Here is a 23,263-nt window from a genome sequence, read left to right on the forward strand (position 1 = left end):
GACCCTTGCCCTGCTCCTAGCTCAGAAGTGGGGTTGGAGTCAGGGTCCTGTATTGGCGGCGGCTGTGCCCCTTACCCACAGTACAGCCAGACAGGCTTCTTTTTGCACTGAGGTCTTTGGGTTTCTCACCAGTACAGTGGGAAGGGGTACAAGCAGATGACCCCTAAGGCCCCTCACGGCTGGAATGTTCCATGGCCCACCCACCGGTACCCACTTGGAAAATGTAGGGCAGGACAAATCAGCCGGGGATAGGTACTACCTATGTATGCCACCTAAACCGCCTTAGCCACACCAAAGCAGAGACATGACTTTGCCAACAAAGGCCCATATAGTCAAAGCTACGGTTTTTCTAGTAGTCATGTATGGATGTGAGATTTAGACCATAGAGAAGACCGAGATCCAAAGAATTAATGCTTTTGAACTGTGGTGTTGGAGAAGACTCTTGAGAGTCTCTGGGACTGCAAGGAGATCAAACCAGTCCAACCTAAAGGAAATCAACCCTGAATATTCATTGGAAGGACTGATGCTGAAGCTGTAGCTCCAATACTTTGGCCACCTGATGTGAAGAACTGACTCATCTGAAAAGATCCTGATGCTGGGAAAGATTGGGGGCAGGAGGAGAAGGGGACGACAGAGGATGAGATGATTGGATGGCATCATTGACTCAATTGATACAGGTTTGAAAAAGCTCTGGAAGATGGTGAAGGACAGGGAAGCCTGGCATGCTGCGGTCCACGGGGCTGCAAAGAGTGGACACAAATGAGCGACTGAACAGCATCAAAAACCACTCTGTGAAGGGTGCTGCTTCCTCTCCCCTCTGAAGTCCCTTCTAGTGTGTGTGTGCGTGCCAAGTTGCTTCAGTCATCCAACTCTTTGCGACCCTGTGGACTATAGCCCGCCAGATTTCTCTGTCTGTGGGATTCTCTGGATAAGAATACTGGAGTGGGTTGCCATGCCCTCCTCCAGGGGATCTTCCCAACCCAGGGACTGGACCTGCATCTCCTGAGTCTCTTGCATTGGCAGGCAGGTTCTTTACCACTTGCACCGCCTGGGAAACCCCAAAGTTCCTTCTAGAAACATCATCAGAAGGGGAACACAATGGCTGATACATGTGCACAGGAAAAGTCTGGAAGGAAGTAACGCACACGGAACCAGTGGAGACTTTGCTCCTGGCTCTGAAGCTTGCGTCTGGTCACACTTTTTCCTGAAGACACCACCACAGCTGTGTGACAGTTTTATGACCAGGGAAGACTCCCAGGTGGCACAGGGCTGAGTCATTCCCACTCCTGTCCGGGGGGTGGGGGTCGGGAGTGAGTGAGCTCCAGGGCTCCGTGTGTTTCTGGGTTCTGGGTTGGCCCCAGAGTCCAGCCCCATCAGGGAAACATCTCTCCAGGGCCAGCTGTCTTGGAGACGGGTCTTGAAGTCATGGCAGGGTGTTTGATGGGTCTCAGACATGGCAGGGTATGGCCCGCGAGGTGGGCGGGCAAGCAGCTTTCAGAGTGGACCAGGGCAGGAGGGCCGAGCACAGGACTCACCTGGAATCTCTTCTTGGCCACGAAGGGCCACGATCCCAGGAGAGAAACAAGCTGGGTGAGCCCACGTGTGCATTCGTGTGTTTAGTGTGTGGGGCACATGGGCTGAGTATGAGGCTGGGGCCCCCCGGGCTGGCGAGATTAAACAGGAGGCCAGGGCTCCAAAGACATCCAGGACTTGACAGGCCAAGATCCTGGTGGCCCCTTTCACCCAATTTCTCCTTGAAGTGTCTGTGAGCCAAGCTGCACAGCACGGGGTGAGATTCTGAGAAATGGAGCAAAAAACAGCTGCCAGAAGGACAAAAAGCTAAGCAGAGACCCCTGCAGACCCATGTTATGGAGGAGAGGAGGATTCTGGTTCAGAGCCATCAAGGAGATAGGGTCCTGGTAAACAGCCCACGCTTTCAGAGGAGACCCCAGCCCTGCCATGGCCTCAAACCCCCTCAGTCTCCACCTGAAGCAAATGCTCTGCCTGGTGCCTTTGAGTCTCCAGAGAAAACCAAGACATCCATAGGCAGGTGAGATCATGGAGCCTCTATTTATTTCATAGACAACAGATGGAAAACCAAGGGACAAACCAGACCGCAGAAACAGATCTTGAGGTGTGGTAGATGGTTGTTCAGTTGCTAAGTTGGGTCCGACTCTTTGAGACCCCATGGACTGCAGCACACCAGGCTTCCCTGTCCTTCACTATCTCCCGGCATTTGCTCAAACTCACATGCATTGAGTCGACTTGTAGCTCTTCCACCAAGAGATAAGAGTTGGTTTTCCCACTAGCTGAATTTGGGCTGACCTTGACCTTTAGTCGTGAAAAGAAAGCTGGGGAAGTCCCACTCATGTGTTCTTGCAATGTGGTTACGTGGACCACCTGGACTGGCTGGCTTCAGAGGCCGTGTGGAGAACTGAGGTGCCCAGGCCAAGAGCCAGGCCAAGAGCAATAACAGGTGAGTGCAGCCATCATCCACCGCCCCCGTCCAGCCCTGATGAACCACCAGGTGACTGCAACTGTGTCAGTCACCTCACACAGAGCCACCAGAACAGCCTTCCAGCTGCGTCGAGCCCAAATTACTGACCCAGAATGACGGATAATGGAAGAGTTGTGATGTGAAGCCAGGAACCGTAGGCATGGTTTGCTATGCATCAATAGATGAAAAGTAATTAGACTTCAAAGTGGGGTACATGTATCAATCCCAAAATAGTGCTGGGACTAGGCTTCAGGCAGAGGATGACAAAGAAAAAAAAAAAGGCCAATTGTAAGATGCTGGACGTTGGGCCTGGTACCATCTCTAATTGCACAAGACTCTGGGGTCTCTTGGAGAGGTGCGTGAATCTTGCTTTGGTGGAAGGGTATAAAGTTATGGCCAGAGGGCAGACTGAGGAAAGTTAGAGATGGGCGCAGGTCCTTTGCAGTCCCCCCCAGCAGAGCCTGCCCCCTCCCAACCCTGCTATTTCCACCATCCTGTTCCATGGAACACTGTTGCCATGTGGACATGTCTGAGCCAGGCTGCTGGAAAAGCCACGTGGAGGAGAGCCGAGGCACCCCGTCTAACAGCCTGACGGCTCCAGACTCCTGAGGCTAGCTGAAACCAGCCAGTCACCACCAAGCTGCCACTTGAAGAAGCTGGGTGAAACCACCCAGATGAGGAACCCAAAATGCTGATCCACAGAGTCAGAATCAAATAGATGAGATGATTTGCTTCAGAGTTGTGAGATAAGCGTGATAAATAGGTTCAAGAAAGTAGAAGGCAGACGAAGAATTTCACCAGGGAAGTAAAATCTATATTAAAAAGAAAACAAAGGGAAATTCTAGAACAGAAAGGACAATCATGGAAGTTAAGAATGCGTGAGATGAATTTGATAGCAGAGGAGACATAGGGGAAAAAAAAAAAAAGAGAGAGCACTTGTGAACTAGAGAAAGTAGCCAGGATGGAGTGCAGAGGGAAAGCAGAATTAAAGATACAGAGAAAACACAAGGTAACTGAGATACAGTTAGAGGTTCTAATACATGTGACATCTCAGAAGGAGAGGAGACGAAGTGGAGAATGAGTAATTCTGAAGACTGAATGGTTCAGAATTTTCCCCAAATGATGCAAGACGTCAGGCCGCAGATTTAAGCAGCTCCTTGGGTCCACCAGGCTTTCCTGGTGGCTCAGACGGTAAAGAATCTGCCTGCTATGCAGAAGACCCTGGTTCGATCCCTGGGTTGGGAAGATCCCCTGGAGAAGGGAATGGGCACCCATTCCAGTACTCTCGCCTGGAGATTTCCAGGGACAGAGGAGCCTGGTCATGGGGTTACAAAGAGGCGGACACGACTAAGTGACCCGCATTTTCACTTTCTTTTCGCTTGGCTCCAGCTGGAAAGAAAGACAAGGCATAACGGATCCAGGCCCCTCCGAGTCACCCTGCTGAAGGCCAAAGGCACAGCATTGCTGAGGGGGTGTGTGTGTGTACGATGACACATTTTCCTGATGGTTGACTTGTCAACAGGGAGGATGAAAGCCAGAATAACATCCTTAAAGAGCTCAAGGAAAATTCCTACCAAGGTAGCATTCCATACCCATCAAATGTATTTTTAGAAATGAAGGTGCAAGTGAAATAATCCAGTCACAAAAGGATAAACTCTGTACTATTCCACTTATATGAGGACCTAGCATCATTAAATCCATCGAGATAGAAAGTAGGAGGGTGTGGGGGTGGGAGAGGGGTGGAAGGGAGTGTTCAGTGGGGACAGACTGTCCGTTTGGGAAGGTGAAAAGCTCTGGAGATCACGGAGTGATGGTTACACAAGAACGTGAATGGAGTTAATGACTCTGAATGAAGCACTTAAAAATGCTTAAAACGATACAAATGGTATATTTTGTGTTATGCGTGTTTTTCCACAATAATAAGAATAAGAGAAGGTAAACACTAAACCAAGAGAGTCCACGGTGGCGAGGCCTGTACTGGAAGAATGACTCCGGGCCGGGACTCAGCAATGACAAGGATGCATCGAGATATTTCAATACAAGAAGCAATTGAGACTGTAGAAAAGGACAGATGTGTGAGAAAGTTTAAATTAGTGAATCAAATTGACTGAAACAGTCACGCTGATGTTTCCTGAGGTTGAATGTATAGCCACAGCTAAAAACGCATGATTACAAATGGCACCAGGAAGGGGGCGTCCACGGACCTACACAGCTGTGAGCGCCACGTGTTGCCAGGGCGGTGGCCACAGTGCTCATCTGAGGTTGACTCCAGTGAGCCGAGGATGCGTACGATCACCTCCAGGCAACCACTGACGGGAAAGTAAAGGGCCGTAGAGTTAACAAGTGGACAGGGGATAAAAATTAATTAGTAACAATTTCTGATCAATCCAAAGAAGCAGGTCAAACTACCGCACAATCGCCCTCATCTCACACGCGAGTAAAGTAATGCTCCAAATTCTCCAAGCCAGGCTTCAGCAATACGTGAACGGTGAACTTCCAGATGTTCAAGCTGGTTTTAGAAAAGGCAGAGGAACCAGAGATCAAATTACCAACATCCTCTGGATCATGGAAAAAGCAAGAGAGTTCCAGAAAAATGTCTATTTCTGCTTTACTGACTATGTCAAAGCCTTTGACTGCGTGGATTACAATAAACTGTGGAAAATTCTGAAAGAGATGGAAATACCAGACCACCTGACCTGCCTCTTGAGAAACCTGTATGCAGGTCAGGAAGCAACAGCTAGAACTGGACATGGAACAACAGACTGGTTCCAAATAGGAAAAGGAGTGCATCAAGGCTGTATATTGTCACCCTGCTTATTTAACTTATATGCAGAGTACATCATGAGAAACGCTGGGCTGGAAGAAACACAAGCTGGAATCAAGATTGCTGGGAGAAATATCAATAACCTCAGATATGCAGATGACACCACAATTATGGCAGAAAGTGAAGAGGAGCTAAAAAGCCTCTTGATGAAAGTGAAAGAGGAGAGTGAAAAAGTTGGCTTAAAGCTCAACATTCAGAAAATGAAGATCATGGCATCCGGTCCCATCACTTCATGGGAAATAGATGGGGAAACAGTGGAAACAGTATCAGACTTTATTTTTTGGGCTCCAAAATCACTGCAGATGGTGACTGCAGCCATGAAATTAAAAGATGCTTACTCCTTGGAAGAAAAGTTATGACCAACCTAGATAGTATATTCAAAAGCAGACACATTACTTTGCTAACTAAGGTTCGTCTAGTCAAGGCTATGGTTTTTCCTGTGGTCACGTATGGATGTGAGAGTTGGACTGTGAAGAAGGCTGAGCGCCGAAGAATTGATGCATTTGAACTGTGGTGTTGGAGAAGACTCTTGAGGGTCCCTTGGACTGCAAGGAGATCCAACCAGTCCATTCTGAAGGAGATCAACCCTGGGTGTTCTTTGGAAGGCCTGATGCTAAAGCTGAAGCTCCAGTACTTTGGACACCTCATGTGAAGAGTTGACTCACTGGGAAAGACTCTGATGCTGGGAGGGATTGGGGGCAGGAGGAGAAGGGGACGACAGAGGATGAGATGGCTGGATGGCACCACTGACTCGATGGACATGAGTCTGAGTGAACTCCGGGAGATGGTAATGGACAGGGAGGCCTGGCGTGCTGCGGTTCATGGGGTTGCAAAGAGTCGGATACGACTGAGCAACTGAACTAAACTGAACTGAAAGAAGCAAGAAAGGAGGTCAAAAGGAAGTGATGGAACAAGTGGAAAAACAGAATGAGAGAGTAGACTGCACGCACTGCAGAGGGATTAAATATCCCCATCCAAAGATGAAGGTTGTTAGGATTAAAAAAAATAATTTGATGTTGCCCAGCTTCCCTGGTGACTCAAACAGTAAAGAATCCGCCTGCAATGGAGGAGACGGGTTCGATCCCTGGGTTAGGAAGATCCCCTGGAGAAGAGAATGGCTACCCATTCCAGTATTCTTACCTAGAGAATTCCATGGACAGAAGAGCCTGGTGGGCTACCGTCCATGGGGTTGCAAAGAGTCAGACATGATTGAGCAACTGACACTTTTATACTTCACATAAATATACTGAAATAGAAAGGCTTAGAAGTGTTGACAGTAAAAAGATAGAAAAAGAGATATTATGGGATTGCCAAAAGAAAGCTAGTCCAGGCAAAGCAGCATCAGACAAAGTAGACTTTAAGTATTGCCAGAAATAAAGAGGGATATGTCAGTATTTAAAAATTGATCAAGAGGATTCCCCGGCAGTCCCGTGGTTAGGACACCACGCTCCCACTGCAGCAGGCATAGGTTCAGTCCCTGGTCAGGGAACTAAGATCCTGCAGGCCATGTGGCTTGGGCAAAAAAAGGAAAAGGTCAAAATTTGGTAGGGAGAGGTCAGTTCTAAATCTGTATGTACCTAAAAACATGGGATTCAAGTATACGTCACAAAAACTGGCAGAACTAAGAGGTAAAAGAGAAAATCCACAATCACGGAGGGTGATTTGAATGCCCTTCTGTGGGTAACGGATAGAGGAGCTGTGAACACGTCTGAAAAGCTGAGTTTGGACTTGATGTGATGGGCGCTTATAGAATACTGCGCTCGGTGTCCTGGGAGCGCTTCAGCTTCCCAAGTGCACACAGAGCTTCTACAGACGGGGCCACGCGCAGGGCTGAAAGGGCAAGTGCCAACACGCCTGCAAGAAATTAAGTCATATGTGTATGTACTCTGACCTCAGAGAGATTAAACTAGAAATCACAAGGAAAAGATAACTGGAAGACCTTCCAGCGTTTTAGAAGTTAAATACCTTAAGGGTCAAAGAAGAAATCTAATAAGAATTGGAAGAGGGTTTTTTTGTTTGTTTTTTGACTAAGTAAAATCTATTTTATTATTTCTTTATTTCTGTTGCCTGTAATTGCTTACCAGTGTTGTGGCGGCTTCTGTGGTACAGCATCACGAATCAGCCATATGTATGCAAATGTCTCCTCCATCCTGAGCCTCCTCCCCACTCCCATTTCACCCCCTCGGTCATCACGGAGTGCCAAGCTGAGCTCCCTGACCTGTGTAGCAAGTGCCCACTAGCTATCTTACACATGAAAGTGTATTCACATCACTGCCGCCTGCTCAGTTCGTCCCAGCCTCCCCTTCCCTGTCTGTGTCCCCTACGTCTGTGTCTCTTTTCCCGCCCTGGGGACAGGCTCATCACGTCCAGCTTTCTGGATTCCATGTATACGTGCGTTAATACACAATCCTTCTGACTTGTTGTTGAGTCACTCAGTCACGTCCAACCCTCTGTGACCCCATGGACTGTAGCCCGCAGGGCTCCTCTGATCACGGGATTTCCCAGGCAAGAATACTCAACTGGGTTGCCACTCCCTTCTCCTGGGGATCTTTCTGACCCAGGGGCCAAACCCGCATCTCCTGTACTGGCGACGGATTCTTTCCACCGAGCCACGGGGATTCCCTCTTTCCGACTTACTCCACTCTGTGTGACAGACTCTAGGCTCATCCAATATTTTTAGTGGAGCAATGATAAAAATGTCTTGTGTCACAACTTATAGCTAAATACGTGCTTGAGGTACCGTGAAATACGTGCTTACAGGATATTTTATGACCTTAAATCAGACATTAAGAGAAGAGGGGAGACTGGAGTCTATCTCAAGTACTTAAAAAAACAGTAAATTAGGCCCAAAGAAGGTAGATGGAAAGAGAAAATAGAGAGCAATAAAACAAATGAATTAGATAAATGAATACATTTAGTGAAATAAAAAATGGACATTTCATTAAGAAATTCAACAAAGCCAAAATTTGATTTTCTGAAGAGACCAGCTAGAGACATTAAAAAATGTATTTAGAGGATATGATATACAGAAATAATCTTGATAGCTTAGATAAAATAGATTAACTTCTAAAACACCATGATATACAAAAGTAGAGAGAAGAAGAAATTTAAAAATCCAGATTGCCGGATATTACTTAAATAAATTAGATTTGGAATTTACACACACAAAAATTAAAGGTTAGATGACTTCACTAGTAGATTCTTCCTTAAATGGTAAGAAATAATACCAATTTTATACAAACCTTTTTAGAAGATTTTTTTCATGAGTCAGTATAATCTTGACATCAAAATCCTACAAGGATGTTTCAGGAAAGCAAAGTCATAGGCCAACATCTCTCGTTAACATAGGACGCAAATATTCTACATGCAATACCAACAAACTAAACCCAACACTACATGTAAAGACATACAATCCTAGTTCAATCCAGTCATGCAAGTTTGGTTTAGCATCTGAAATCCAACAGAACAAGTAAGAAAAAAACATACAATCAACTCATAAGATACCGAAAGAACATGTGATAAAACTCAAGACCCACTCATAATTAAACACACGACTCTTAGAGACCTTGGAACAGAAGGAAGTTCTGTCATGTAAAAAACAAGCACAAAAACAAAATCTGAGCAGCCATCATCCGTCATGCTGAAAGGTTGCACTTTCCTCCTGAGATGGGGAAAAAGACAAGGATGTCTATCATGACTGTTTCTACTTAATGTTATCCCCAAAGCCTCAGCCAGTGCACTGAGGGAAGAAAAGGGAAGCAGAAGAAAACATGAGACAGGACAAAATAACACTGCTTTGTCACCATTTACAAATGACATAATCATATATATTTTAAAAAAAACCCAACAGGATCTTCAGATAAACTGTTCTATTGTTAAATGAATTCAGCAAGAACACTGATTTTAAAGATAATATGCGAAAATAAATTCTGTTTCTGTAAGTGAGCCACGAAACATAGCCACTTAAGCCTGTTTGTGTGTGCTCGGTCATGTTCAACTCCTCGCAACCCTGTGGACTGTTGCCTGTCGGGCTCCTCTCTCCACGGGATTCCCCAGGCCAGAACACTGGAGCGGGTTGCCATTTCCTCCTCCAGGGGATCTTCCCAGCCCAGGGATTCAACCCGCGTCTCGAGCCTTCTGCCTCGGCAGGTGGATTCTTTACTACTGAGCCACCTGGGGAGCCTTTTCTGTATGTTAGTAACAAGCAATTAGAAAATGAAATAGAGATACTGCTTATAACAGCATCCAAACCCATAAAATAGCTAAAAGGAAATTTCTTGGAGATGAACAAGACCTCTACGCAAAAAAGTACTAGACTTCAGTGAGAAAAATTAAAGAAGCCCTATATCGGCTGAGGGTTATGACATGTTCGTAAACTGGGGGACTAGGATTTGTCAGATGTGAATTTTGAGGTATGGATCCAGTCTGATTGCAGTCAATACAGAATGCTTTTATTTATTTATGGGAAGGGTTTTCGAGCTGATTCTAAAATATTTGTGAAAAAGCAAACGATTAGGAATAGAGAAGACAATTTGGAAGAACAATGAAGTTGAAGAGGCGTGCTCCTTCAGTTCAAACGTGCCGTAAAGCTACAGATGAGAACAGATTATAGAGATGTAGCCCGAACACCTCCTGACACAGCAGCATCAGACGGGACGGTCTACAGGGCAGAATGACACGCCCAGAGTCATAAACACGCATATGTGGCCACCGGGTTTATAACCGAGGCGCCATTTCAGTCTGGGAGGGAAGGAATGTCCCTTTTGATCAACGGTAGTGGAACAGTTTGGATAGCTGTATGAAAAAAAAATATATGAATCATGATCCCCACTACACATCAGTCATAAAATTAATTCAAGTTAGGTTTTACATCAAAGCATGAAGGCAGAGACCATCAGGACTGGAGAAGAGAGGAGGGGATTATCTTTATGACCTTGGAAGATTTGCCAAAACACAAGCAGCCCTGACTACAAAATAAAATATTTGACAAATTGCTCTTCCTTATAAAAATTAAGGCTTCCCATACATCAAAAGACATTGTTAAGAACATGAATAGACGCTCTGCAGGCTGGGAAAGGGTATTTTCTGGCAAAGGACTCGTATTCAGAGCATGTCAAGAACACCTACGAATCAATATGGAAAAGACCAGGTGCTTTAAAAAGATGATTTGAACAGGCCCCAGATGTCAATAGGCCCGTGAGAAGGTGCTCAGCATCACCACCTATGAGGGGAGCACAGAGGAAAGCCCACATGAGGTGCCCCCACACACTGGCTAGTGTGGTCAAAATGACAGGCCACCAACATCCAGTGCCGGACATGGTGTGGGGAGACCACTCCTGTGTGCCGCTGGTGGGAACATGCGTTCGTTCACCCGGGAAAGCTGCCTGGCTGTAGCCTTGGGCACACATCGCCACTAGGCATTCCCGTGTGCAGATACTGACTCCAGAGAAACTCATACTCACATCCACCAGATCCATCGATGGGGAGGATTACAGCAACTTTCCTCAGAGGAAAGCCCGCCAGTGACAAAGCTGTAGGCAAATCTGATCCCATGCAGCCTCAAGAACAGACAAGACTGCTCCAGGGTGAGAAAGGTCAGGACAGAGTTTCCCTGGGCGGGGGTTGTGGGGGGAGCGTTTCCCCGGGGGAGGAAACTTCTGTTGGGACCGAAGTGTCTATGTCTTGACCTCATGGGTCAAGATCCCCTGAAGGAGGAAATGGCAACCCACTCCAGTATCCTTACCTAAAGAATCCCATGGACAGAGGAGCCTGGTGGGCTACAGTCCATGGGGTTGCAAAGAGCTGAACACGACGGAACTGACTTAGCACAGCGCACATGGGTGCTTACGCAGGGCGTGCGCATGCGTGCTCAGTTGCGCAGTCATGTCCTACTCTGGCCCGTGGACAGCAGCCCGCCTGTGGATGCAGCCCACCTGCCCGTGAGATTTCCCAGGCAAGAACACTGCAGCGGGTTGCCATTTCCTCCTCCAAGGGATCATCCCGACCCAGAGATCGAGCCCGGGTCTCCTGAGTTTCCTGCCTTAGCAGGTGGATTCCTTACCACTAAGCCACCTGGGCTGGTCTGTTCATCTAGGATTTGTGCATTTTACAATCGTTCATTCCATGGTTTTTAAAAAGATAAGTGGCTTTTAAAGTTCTCAGGAACAAATGGTTTCTACATAGCCCTGGGTTGACCACTCTGAGCCCCAAGTATATGAGATGCTCTCTGGTGAAAGCAAGCCCCCCACGCTACTGGACAAAGGGGGCCCCACGTGCAGAAGGCAGTTGAGGCTGTGTCCCCACACCTGCTATAACCTGGGCCCACCTGACACGACATGCAGCACCCAGGCCTGGTGACGCCTCCACACCTACACGGGAGGGGGCGGCAGCTAACACATGCCAGCTAACACACGTTCACACACACACACACACACACACACACACACACACACGCTCTTGCACACACACACTTGGAACCAGAGCTGCAGCAGGCTCTGGGAGGCCCTGAGATTTCTCCTCTGGAGTCAGGGCCACAGGCCCCATGAGCTCCTCATCCTAGGCCTGAGCCACGGGGCGACGTACCCTGGCCTCAGGTCCTCACTTCTGGTAGACCCCCCAGGTGGTGTGGCAGCAGGTGGAGGGGCGGAGGATCCCCGAGTGCCCCCCTAAGAAGGGCCCCACTGACTGTGGCTGGCCAAGCCTGGACGCAGCGTGAGGTTCAGAGAGAAAGCTCCCACTTCTCTGAATCAAAGGACCACACCCAGTGACTGCTCCAGAGGCTGCCGCCACGCTCACCTCCACCAGGTCTACAGAACAAACCGTGGCCTTTGCAACCAAGCAGCTCCCCCACCCCAGGCTGCTGGAAGGCCAGGGCTGGGGACTCCAGGCCCTGCTGGCTCCACTCAGGCCTGCCGTGGCCTGGCCCTGACTGGTGACACCCCACGGCTGGCCTCCCTGCTGAACACAGGATGCTGCGGTCTGCCCGGAAGGGCCAGGCTGGTCCCTCTCTCAGAGGGCCTGCTCCTTTCTCCAGGGGGGTTCGGCCCGAGGACAGGACGACTAACACTGGGCAGGTGGGACGGGCACCCTGAGCCCCACAGGTGAGCGAAGCCCCTCTCCTCTGCCCGAGAAAGCAGACACCTTCCCCCACCCCTGCCTCTGGCAAAGAGGAGGACTGGACAGATATTAGATTTTATCAACACTTTTTCCACATCACTAGGTTGGATCATCTGAGCTTTCTCTTCAGCCTGTTGACGTGAGGGGCTATGTTAATTGAGTTCTGCAAATTGAACTGGCTGGTTTATCTGGAACAAATTAACTGTCACTTGGTTGTGGTGTTTTATTTTTTAATACATCATTATATAATTGGTTGTTTGTTCTTATTAATGTAGAAAAACCCCAGGGACTCATCTAAAATAATAACTAAGCCCCATCAGCCCCCAACTCAAGCCCCCCCCTGCCTCCACCGCTCTGGGAAGCAGTGCCCTGAATCAGCGTCCCCTGCCCGGGCTTTCCTGATTGTGTAGCTTTACCAGATTTTTGCGCGTGCAGAAAGGGGCGCGGATTTTCTGTTGGTGATTTAGACTTTACAGAAACGTATCATGCTTTTCCTTGGCCTTATGTTGCCGAGACCTGTCCGTCTGCGTCCCTCTGGTTCGTCTGTTCTGACTGGTGGATAGGACCCTGGTACACGCACTCCAGGCTGCCTGCTCCAGCTGGCGGTGGACTGGAGCTTTCCTTGCGTGAGTACCCGGGTGTGCCATAGCCAGTGCCTGGGTGTGTGAAGTTCAGTGAGGCCACACTGTCCTTGCACACAGTGGCCCTCCAAGGCACCCCGCCGGCAGTGCAGGAGAGGCCCCGGGCCCCACACCCCTGTCCGCAGCCCCAGCGCTCAGATGTCGTGATTCATGCCAGATGGAAGCTGGCGTGATGGAGCCATGCTCTCAGATGCCCGGCGGGCCGCGTGTGCTTCCCCCACCATGAAGGCCCAGCCTGGGTCACTTTCTGTTCAGTCATTTGTGTCCTGATTGATCTTTACTGTTGTTCAGTCACTAAGTTGTATCCTTAGCTTGTGACCCCCACGGACTGTAGCCCACCAGGATCCTCTGTCCGTGGATTTTCAAGGCAAGAACACTGGAGTGGGTTGCCATGCCCTTCTCCAGGGGATCTTCCTGACCCGGGGATAGAACCCACGTCTCCTGCACTGGCAGGTGGATTCTTTACCACTGAGCCAGCAGGGAAGCCCTGCACTCGTTGATTAGACATAAATTGCCCACGCAGCTTCCTTTGTTGCTCTGTTCCCTCCCTCCCTCCCTCCCTTTCTTTCTCCTCCTTCCCTGGCTCCCCACCCTCCGACTTCCTCCCTCCCTCCCTACTGACCAACCATTCTGGGGGTCAATTTATGTATTGGGAACACCTGCTCCTGTGTTAGGTAGAAAAAGTCTCCCCAAAGATGTTCTAATCCCGAGACCCTGTGAATGTGCCCCCTTATGTGGCACAAGGGAGTCTCGAGATGCAACTCAGGTTCGGTGCCTTGGTTTGGGGAGGGTCAGGATTATCTGGCTGGGGGCAGTTAGATGCTTGAATGCTTAAAAGTAGAGAACCCTTCCCAGGTCTGGTCAGAGGAAGTTACGACAGTGGAAAAAAGGCCTGAGAGCAGCAATGTGATGGCTTTGAAGATAGAGGAAAGGGCCAAGGGCCCTTTAGAAGCTGAAAAAGGTCTGGCGTGGATTGTCTCCCGGGTCATCAAGAAGAAACCTGCCCTGTGATACTGTCCAGACCCTTGGGCTGTATGGGACTTCTGACCTATAGAACTGAAAGATGATAAATATGTGTTTGAAGCCTCTCGCTTTGAGGGAATCTGTGACAGCAACGATAGAAAACTCACGCGAATTCCAGGTTGGACGTTATCTCTTCCCTTTAAGGTGTCTTTTAACAAACAGAATTCCTTATTTTACGTAAACACGTTTATTAATATTTTTCTCTCACAGATGCTTTTGTGTCCCATGTGAGAAATATTTTCTTGTGCTAAGTTTTGAAAGATACAAACTAACTTATATTTTCTAAAGGTTGTAAGTTCTGTATTTAACATTTAATTCTTAGGCCCATCTGGAGTGAATTTTTGAACCGGGTGTGAGGTGGGGTCCAGGTTCCCTTTCTCATGATGGGTGAGCACCTGCCCCGTGGTCACAAATGCTGTTTTGATCATCCTTGGAAACCTCAGCCCCGGAAGGTCCTTTCTGGGCTCTGCTCTGGGCTAACTACCGATTTCTACACTTTCACTGCAACATCTTAATTACTATGTCTCATATCATGTCTTCATATCTAGAAGGAAAGGCTTTTCTTTGATCTTAAGAAGGTCTTGGTATTTGAAACTCTTTATTCTTCTACAGGAATTCTAGAAGCATCATATTAAGTTTCATGAAAAATAAAAAACAACCCAACCCTCGAGTTTTTGCTGGAATTATAGTGAATTCACAGATGAAGGAGGAAGAAATGAATTGACCTCTTTATAACACTGTCTTTTGTTTATGAATATGGTATATCTTTAACTTTATGTAAGTCTTTAAAATTTCTAAATAAAGGAAAAACCTGGTTCTTTTTAAAAAAAAAAACTAACAAAATAGATAAAGTTCTGGTAAGACTGAGAGAAGATAGACATAAAAATATTATAAAGGAAAATAAGAAAACACTACAAACAGGGATTTTAAAGAAAAAAAAAGGAAGATTATCAACTATATACCAAAAACTTTGGGAGACCTACACAGAAACAGGTATATTCTCAGGGAAGAAAAAATCAAACTCAGTAGAACTGACTCAATATGGAACAAAACATTTAAATAAGCTTACAAATACTAAAGGTGTTAAAGTGGTGGTTAAATGTCTTCCCACAAGAAAAAACAAGACAAAAACAAAACAGGCCCACACGGTTTTATCCCAGGTTCTAGCAAATTCTCAAGAGAAGAAGGGGGTGACAGAGGATGAGATGGTTAGATAGCATCAGTGACTCAGTGGACACGAGTTTGAGCAAACTCTGGGAGATAGGGAAGGACAAGGAAGCCTGGTGTGCTGCAGTTCACGGGGTCAGAAAGAGCCAAACACAACTTAGCGACTGGAAAACAACAACAACAATCAAACTTTCAGGGAGCAAATTATCAAACTTTTGTACAAACACTTTAAACTGGATGAAAAAGGAAAACACATCAAAATTTGAGGGCCCTAGCTAAAGCATTTCTCAGAAGGAGATCTTATTCAGTGACATAGTAAAAGAAAAATCAATGATCTAATTTTTACCTTAAGAAGCTAGAAAAAGAAGAGCAAATTAAACCCAAAGTAAGCAGACTCTTGAGAGTCCCTTGGACAGCAAGGAGATCAAACCAGCCAATCCTAAAGGAAATCCACCCTGAGTAGTCACTGAAGCTCCAATACTTTGGCCACCTGATGCGAAGAGCCAACTCCTTGGAAAAGACCCCGATGCTGGGAAAGACTGAGGGCAGAAGGAGAAGGGGACGACAGAGAATGAGATGCTTGGATGGCATCCCTGGCTCAATGGACGTGAATTTGAGCAAGCTCTGGGAGATGGTGAAGGACAGGGAAGCCTGGTGTGCTACAGTCCAGGGGGTCACAGAGAGTTGGACACGACTGAGCAACTGAGAAACAGCAAGAAGCATAGAGCAAATGCTATTGAGCTGAAATGCCTGAACCAGGAGCAGGACGTTGCCCTGGTCAGAGCCTGGACTGCAGTGCTCAGTATAGCCTGAGGCCCAGCTGAAGCCACAGAGGGCCAGCTCCTCGCCAACTTTGGCCCCAAAGGTCTCCACCCAGAAACACTTCCGTGAACGGGCCTTCTGCTCTCCCAGAACACTTGTCCCTTCACCCTTGAAAGTGGCTGACTCTGGAGACTCTCCCTTTTAGGTCTTCCCAAAGGAAGGGGTTTGTGGAGGGTGTGCAGAGGCAGCTGGCTGTGGTCACCTTTCCCTCGGAGGCCTGGCTTATGTTCATCACCCAGTGCTGGCTCTCATAGGAAGGCAAGGTGGCTTCCTTTCAGATCTAGGCAAGTAGAGCTCAGGGACTCGGCCCACAGGGTGGAGGGCAAGACTGCGGTGTGAGCTCTGTCTCCGTGATGGCGCAGTCACCCTCCTGCTCCGCCTCAGGTTCCTGTGGCGGGGGGTGGTGGTGGTGCAGAGTGGGAGCCCAGGCCCCCTCACCCACAACCCCGCTTAGTCTGGGCCCTGTGTCCAAGGCCTGCCCACCCGGGCGGGCCGAAGCCTCTCTGTCCTTGACCAAAGCTCCCCGGGGCAGCTCTGGCTTCCAGCTCTGCGCACGCCTGAGGGGTGGGGGAGTCTGTGGTTGAATCCGGTGACTTCTTTAGAGATAGCACCCTGAGGGGTGAGGGCTGTGCAATCCAGAGACTTCAGGCCAGCCTGCCAGCCCACACAGCCCACTGTCTTCTGGAAGAAAACAGCCTAACATGCTGTGAAGCACCCCAGCCCGGCCCCGCCTGGGTCTGAGAAGCTGTCCAAGGACAGGTAGAACAGGAGGCCACCGTGCTGTCATGTGCTGACCCAGAGCCAACCGGAGGGCGGCTCCAGAGCTGGCCAGCCACGGCTGCCCCCCACAGCGGTCGCGGCCGCAGCTGTCGATGGAAGGGACCAGCCCAGGCCCTGTGGGGGCTGGCTCTGCAGCGCCCCTCTCCCCACAGCTCCCATGTCCACGAACCCCTGCCACGTTGAGGACTGCGGCCTTACCCGTTCGTGGGGCCCCAGGCATGCTGCCACCCGCCCTCACCTCCTTCCCAGTCACACAGCCCACCCTCACTCATGCGCAGCCACAGCCCTTTCCCCGTGAGGTCTTGGGGTGGCCCCGCTCCCCGGCTCTCACGGCATCCAGGAGCCCCAAACACTGACTGTAATCAAATGACCACCGTAAAATTCACCATCACCACCGGGGCTGAGGCATGGGGTTCAGATATCCCCCATGTCCAGCTCAGAGGCTGGAGCTGACGATGAGCCCTGACCTGAGACCCCAGGCCCCCAGGTGCTGGGGAGGAAGATCTAGAAGATTCTGTTCATCTGTGACGGCACAGGGCTCCGGCCTGGGCTGGGTGTGTGGCCCTTCAATCATCAAGTCAAATCAGGGGTGAGGACCGCAGGTGGTCAGGACCTGCCCCCACACCGGCAAGGTGACCGTCGGGGAAATCGTGCACCTGAGCTGGGAACTGGGCTCAGCACACACCTGGGCACAAAGCACCATCTCACAGCGGGGACACCTCCCCGCGGCGCGGTATCCCGGGGCCTCCTTTCACTTGAGTCCACCTCCTATTTCACCTGCTTCTTTATTCTTTGGCCGGGGGCACGCTTATTCAGGAAAGTTCTGTGGCCCTCTGTCCGAGGCTCACTCCGTCACACCACGAGGAAGCGAGGTGGTGCTGGCTTTGTTTCGTTTGTTCGTTCTTTGCAAATCGTACAGGTGCTAAGTCTTGTGGAGTCTTTTTAAAAGGCTACAAATGAACTTATGTACAAAATAGAAACTGAGTTACAGGTGTAGAAAAATAAACTTGCGGGGACCGGCAGGTTGGGGGGAGGGGCGGGGTAAGCTAGGGGAGTGGGACGACATATACACACTACATATACAACAGGTGGCCGATGAGAACCTACTGCGTGCCACAGGGAACGCTACGCAACACTCTGTAAAGCCCTCTGTGGGAAAATGATCTAAAAAAGAGTGGATGTGTGCATATGAAAAAGTGAGGTGAGTCCCTGGAAGGACTGAAGCTGGAGCGGAAGCTCCAATCCTTTGGCCCCCTGATGCGAAGAGCCGACTCATTGGGAAAGGCCCTGATGCTGGAAAAGACTGAGGGCAGGAGGAGAAGGGGACGACAGAGGATGAGATGGTTGGATGGCATCACAACTCAGTGGCCATGAACCTGAGCAGACTCCAGGAGACAGTGGAGGACAGGGAAGCCTGGCGTGCTGCAACCCACGGGGTTGCAGACATCTGGACACGACTCAGCGACTGCACCATCGCCACGTATGTATGTGTGCAACACACTTCGCTGCACACCTGGAACTAACGCAACATCGGAAATCATCTATATGCCAATAAAAATTACTTTTTAAAAAATGGGCAAAGGACCTGAAGAGGCATTTCTCCAAAGAAGAGACGAGGATGGCACATTGGCAAGTAAAGAGAAGCTCGATGCGTCACTCCCCGTGAAGGACACGCAGCTGAGAGCCACTTCACACCCAGCAGCATGGCTGCCCCGAAAAGATGAGAACGAGGGTCCTCAGGAAATGTGCATGGCGGCTGACAGCATAGGACGGGGCAGCCAGCCGGTGTGGAAAACAGCCTGGAGCCTCCTTAAAGCGGGAGGCCTGGAGCTGCGTGTGACCTGGCAGTTCCCGTGGCCGTGAAACGCCTTAGAGAGAGAAACTCAGGCTCAGCCCTGAGCTTGTTTGTGAACGTTCGCGGTGGCTTTGTTCCTCAGAGCCTAGAGGCGGCAGTCGTGCAGGTGTCCATCACCCGGTGAGTGGGTAAACAAAACGTGGCATGTCCGTTCAGCAGAATCGTATTCAGCCCTAACAAGGGATGAAGCTCTGACACTTGCTGGGCCGTGGGTGGGATCTGAACGCAGCGTGCTGAGTGAAGGAAGTCGGGCACAAAAGACCACGTCTCACAGGGGCCCGTTTACGTGAAATGCTCTCAACAAGCGAATCCACGGAGATGGAAGGGCAGCGAGGGCTTGCCTGGGGCTGGGGGTGGGGGGGCACGGATGGGGAGCTGCGGTTGCTTTTGAGGGGTGACGTTCTAGAATCAGGCAGTGGTGATGGTTGTGCAACTCTGTGAACACACTAAAAACTGCTTTTAAAGGTGTGGCTGATCCTCCGAGTTGGCTCCTGACAGCAGGAGCTGGGGGGAGGGTCTGGCTCCTCCAGGCGGTTGGGGGTGGAGGGTTGGGAGCTTTTGGGATGCCCCCAGCCCTCCCAGCTCTGGCCAGGGCACCTGTGTCTTTGGGGAGGGACCTCGCCTCGGGGTGCTTCTCGGACATGGTCAGGGGCCAGCTGCCTCAGGCGTGCAGCTGGGCTTGGCCTCGCTCCCTCCCCGGACGCTGGGAGGCCTCCGGACTCCCCATTCTGGCTCAGCCTCCCTGCTCGCAATCCATCCCACCCCGAGTGGCTGCCAGAGGGCGCTTTTCAATCCAAGGGGCAAATGGCAGACCTTGTTACCCCCACCCCAGCTCCCAAGCCTGCCAATGATGTGCAGACTCTGAGGGTGGCCTGCCAGGCCCTTCACAACTGGCCCAAAAGGAACAAAACCTTCGGGGCTCCGAGCGGGCTCTGAGGCAAAGCACCTTCTCTCCGTCCCGCAGAGTGTTTCACACACACAACACGAGACACACAGGGTGCGTAAGTCTCTGTAGGGTGGTTTTTGTGTCGATGATCCGGAAGTCAGAGCAGTCCGTGCAGGCCCCTGGGCCTGGCCAGCCCAAGTTAGACCACCCTCCACCCCCGGGTTGGCAGCGAAACTCTTCCAGGACCTCGGGACAGGTGTCCGAAATGGATTTGGCAATGGATTTGAAATGGTTTAACTCATTTCAACACACCCCAGAACCAAGGAAAAGAAGTAAATTCTCTGTTTCTCTAAGATCAGGGCAGCTGACTGGACCCCCAGAGACCACCCAGCACAGATCGGACCACCCAGCAGCTCGGTTCAACTGAGTTCGTTTTGGTAGATGTGACCCCCACTTAACTCACTCGGCTTGGCTCAGACGACTCGGTGCAGCTAAGCCTGACTCAGGCAACACAACTCCATTCAACTCAGTGCAGACCAAGGCAACTCAAGTCAACGTCCCTGGGGAGTTGAAACCAACCGGGCCGGAGCGTGACCTCTGCTGAGGACACCCTGAGCCGCATGAGGGTGGAAAAGCCAAAATCAGAGACCACAGAAAAGTCAGGAGTGGCCCAGGCGCTGCAAAGCACCACCCCAATCAGTAATCCTGAACAGGGTGGTAGGCGGGCACCTGGGCCAGCAAGGCGACAGCTTGGGGGACATGGTGGGTTACAGAGTGTGGGGGTAGTACCCATTCTAGGAGCCTGACAGCCTCTCGGGCAGCCGGAGAGACCAGAAGGAGGTGAGCTGGAGGTCAGAGGGGAGGGCAGCACAAACAAGGCTTGAGGAGGGGAGGCAGCAACCAAAAAAAGGTCCACGTGGCTGGTGGCCCAAGTGAGGGCAACAGGTGGGCACACGGGGAGGCTGAGAGCGAGCAGCTCTGCACCCAGCGCCCCCTGGAAAAGGGCCGCCTCGAGCTCCCATAGTGCGGACAGAAACTCAGGCCACAGCGGCTGCGGTGGTGGCGGGGCCCTGAGTAGACTCGTCCGAGGGTCACTTCTTCCTGTGCTGGCCCAGCCTGAGGCACTCAGGGGCCTCGTTTTGTGGGGGAGAGTTGGCAGGCCCTGCGGGGCTAAGCCCCCCGGCTGAATGCGGCGTCGCCCCTGCCTCACCCAGATCCGTGCTCACGGTTGGTGTCACGTGGGCAGGGGCATGGGACCCAGAGATGGATGGCTTGCATCCAGAAACTGCCTCTGACGCTGGCCCAGGGCAGCCTGGGATGGCCCATGGAGGGTGGAAGAGCCGGAGCTCGGGACCCATGGATGGCTCGAACTCGGCCGGGAGGGGCAGACTTGGCCCCAGGTCTGGGCCTTTCAGCACGGCTCCCCGAGACCACGGGCGACACTCGAGTCCTTCCATCAGGGAAAAGGTTTCTTGGTGGCGGGCTATGCTGCCGCCAGCCACCCTGGACACGTGGCCCAGTCTCCCCCTTCCCTGGGCTGTGGGAGACCCCTGTCCTGTGACCTGCGTCCTCTTGCCAATGTTGGCGTCCACGTTCCTCCCAGGAGCCCGAAGATCTGCTTGGAGAGGATGGGGTGGAGAGGGGGGAAGAGGGGCGGTTTGGACGGGGGCGTGAGAGCCCCACTCAGATTCCCATTGCTAGACTTCAGCTGGTTCCAGCAAATTCCTTGAGCTCTGGAGGCCTCAGGAAATGGAGGGACCACAAAGGACAGTGCAGACCAGGGGTTTCGTCATAAGGAGGACGTGGCCTCGGCACGATGCGGAGCTCGGGAAAGCTGTCGCAGCTGTGCCGCTCTGCGCTCCGGAGATTAGGAGCGATTGAGAAATCACCGGACAGGCCCTGCCCTTCCTGGGCTGCAGGGAGAGAGGTCCCCGGGCCCCAGTGGGGGGCCCTAAATTGGGTGGGCAGGCTGAAAGTCTGAGGCTGCCTGGGCCTGAGCTGCTGGGAATGAGCCGGGGAGAAACGTACCTTTGTTCCGGCTTTGTCCCCGGAGTGGGGGGTAGGCGTGCAGACAGAAGTGGGGAGAGCCTGCGAGGTTGGGCGTGAGCAGGCGGCTGGGGAGAACCCCGTTTAAATCCCGGGGAGATTATGAGGACGTTTGTTGCGGGCTGTCAGCCCTCATTAAGTTAATGGAACTGGCGAGTTGGCCTGATTCCAGCACGCCAGAGAAAGAAAACAAGAAAAGTGTTTTCAGAGAAAAGAGCTGGGGGTCCCATTTCGCTCACAGCCCCGGGAGTCGATGAGCCATCAGTAATGGCCTCACTGAGATGACTTGTTGGGAACTTGTTGATTAAAGCAGCAAGAGAAAACCTCTAACATCGGTGGAGAGTGACACGGGCTTCTTACTGATTTTCATCTCGGAAAGTGATTTGTGGGCGTTTCCTTCCCGAAGCCCTAAGAATTATGGACCAGCCGGTCCCAGAAGGGGGTCTCTACAGCCACTCGGGTGCCGGGCAGGAAAGGGAAGACTCAGTTAAAACCGGGGCTATTCCATGAAGACTTGGGGAATAGGGGGTCTCCAGATGGGTGAGCTGGATGGAGGTCAGAAGCCAGAAGTTTCTGCCAGGCTCCCGGGGCACCTTAGGAGGAGCTGAGCCGGCCTGCTGCCTCGGTGGGGGAGGTCCCGTGTGTGGCCTCGCCTGCCGTGCCCTGTCTCCGGGGGCCCTGCCTTTCTGCGCTCAGGAATGGGTTGCAGGCAAGTCAGCCCCTGAGACTGTTGTGTGGGACTTAGAAAGACTGCTGCTCTTCCGAGCCGCTTTCTTCCAGGACAGAAAGCTGCTGTGGGTTTTGCCCTGGGGCCCTGATTCCTCACGAGTCTGGAGGCAAACCCCGTGTTAAGTCTCTGCTATCTCCTCACAGCACAGATGTCCTAACCTGCCACGTCACCCCCAAGTCCACACCCCTGGCTCCTGTGACCACGGTCCCTGGAGGGAGGACCCCACCGCCCCCGGAACCACAGCGAGTCTCAGACTCCGTCCCTGGCTCCTCTCAGCACACATCTGGATTTGGAGCCCCTGGACGGGGGCGGGGGTCCGGGAGGCCCTAGATGGGGAGCGGGGGTCCGGGAGGCCCTAGACGGGGGCGGGGGTGTGGGAGGCCCTAGATGGGGGCGGGGGTCTGGCTGCATTGCCCTGCTCCTCTTCTCCCACCCTGTTCTTGTCCCCATCCATCGACAAGCACCTCCTGTGAACCATGGCTTCTAAACGCACACTCCGCCCATTCCTCATCCCGAGAGTACCGGTGAGGGTACTGAAGGTCAAGGGTGAGGAGCCATGTGCCCCGTACACCCTGGGGGAGGGTGAGCCCTGCCTTCAGAGCCCCAACCCCTCCCAGACTGGCAGACACCAACTGACTTGCGGAGGGACCGTCTTCACCTGTCCCCCAGCAGAGGCCTCACCCCAGGTCCCTCTCATTTTGGACTACAAACTCCTAGGCTTCAGGCTGAGCTTTGGGGCCATTTTGCCCTTGTAGAGCCTGTAACCCCTGGAAATCATGGCATCCAGGGATCCTTCCTGGCGGGGTGTTGGGGGGGACAGGCCTCCAGATCAGGGGTGAAGCGGCCAGTCACTGGGGATCCTGATGGTGCCCAGCC

At 51.3% G+C, this 23,263-nt stretch overlaps 1 protein-coding gene across 10 annotated transcripts in view; it reads right to left on the reverse strand.

Moving 5' to 3' along the window:
* KCNQ1 (potassium voltage-gated channel subfamily Q member 1) overlaps positions 1 to 23,263 on the reverse strand; it is a 380,778-nt gene that overhangs the window by 77,207 nt on the left and 280,308 nt on the right. The window lies entirely within an intron of this gene.

The sequence above is a fragment of the Ovis canadensis genome, chromosome 21, assembly GCF_042477335.2.
Source record: "Ovis canadensis isolate MfBH-ARS-UI-01 breed Bighorn chromosome 21, ARS-UI_OviCan_v2, whole genome shotgun sequence".
Lineage (NCBI taxonomy): Eukaryota > Metazoa > Chordata > Mammalia > Artiodactyla > Bovidae > Ovis > Ovis canadensis.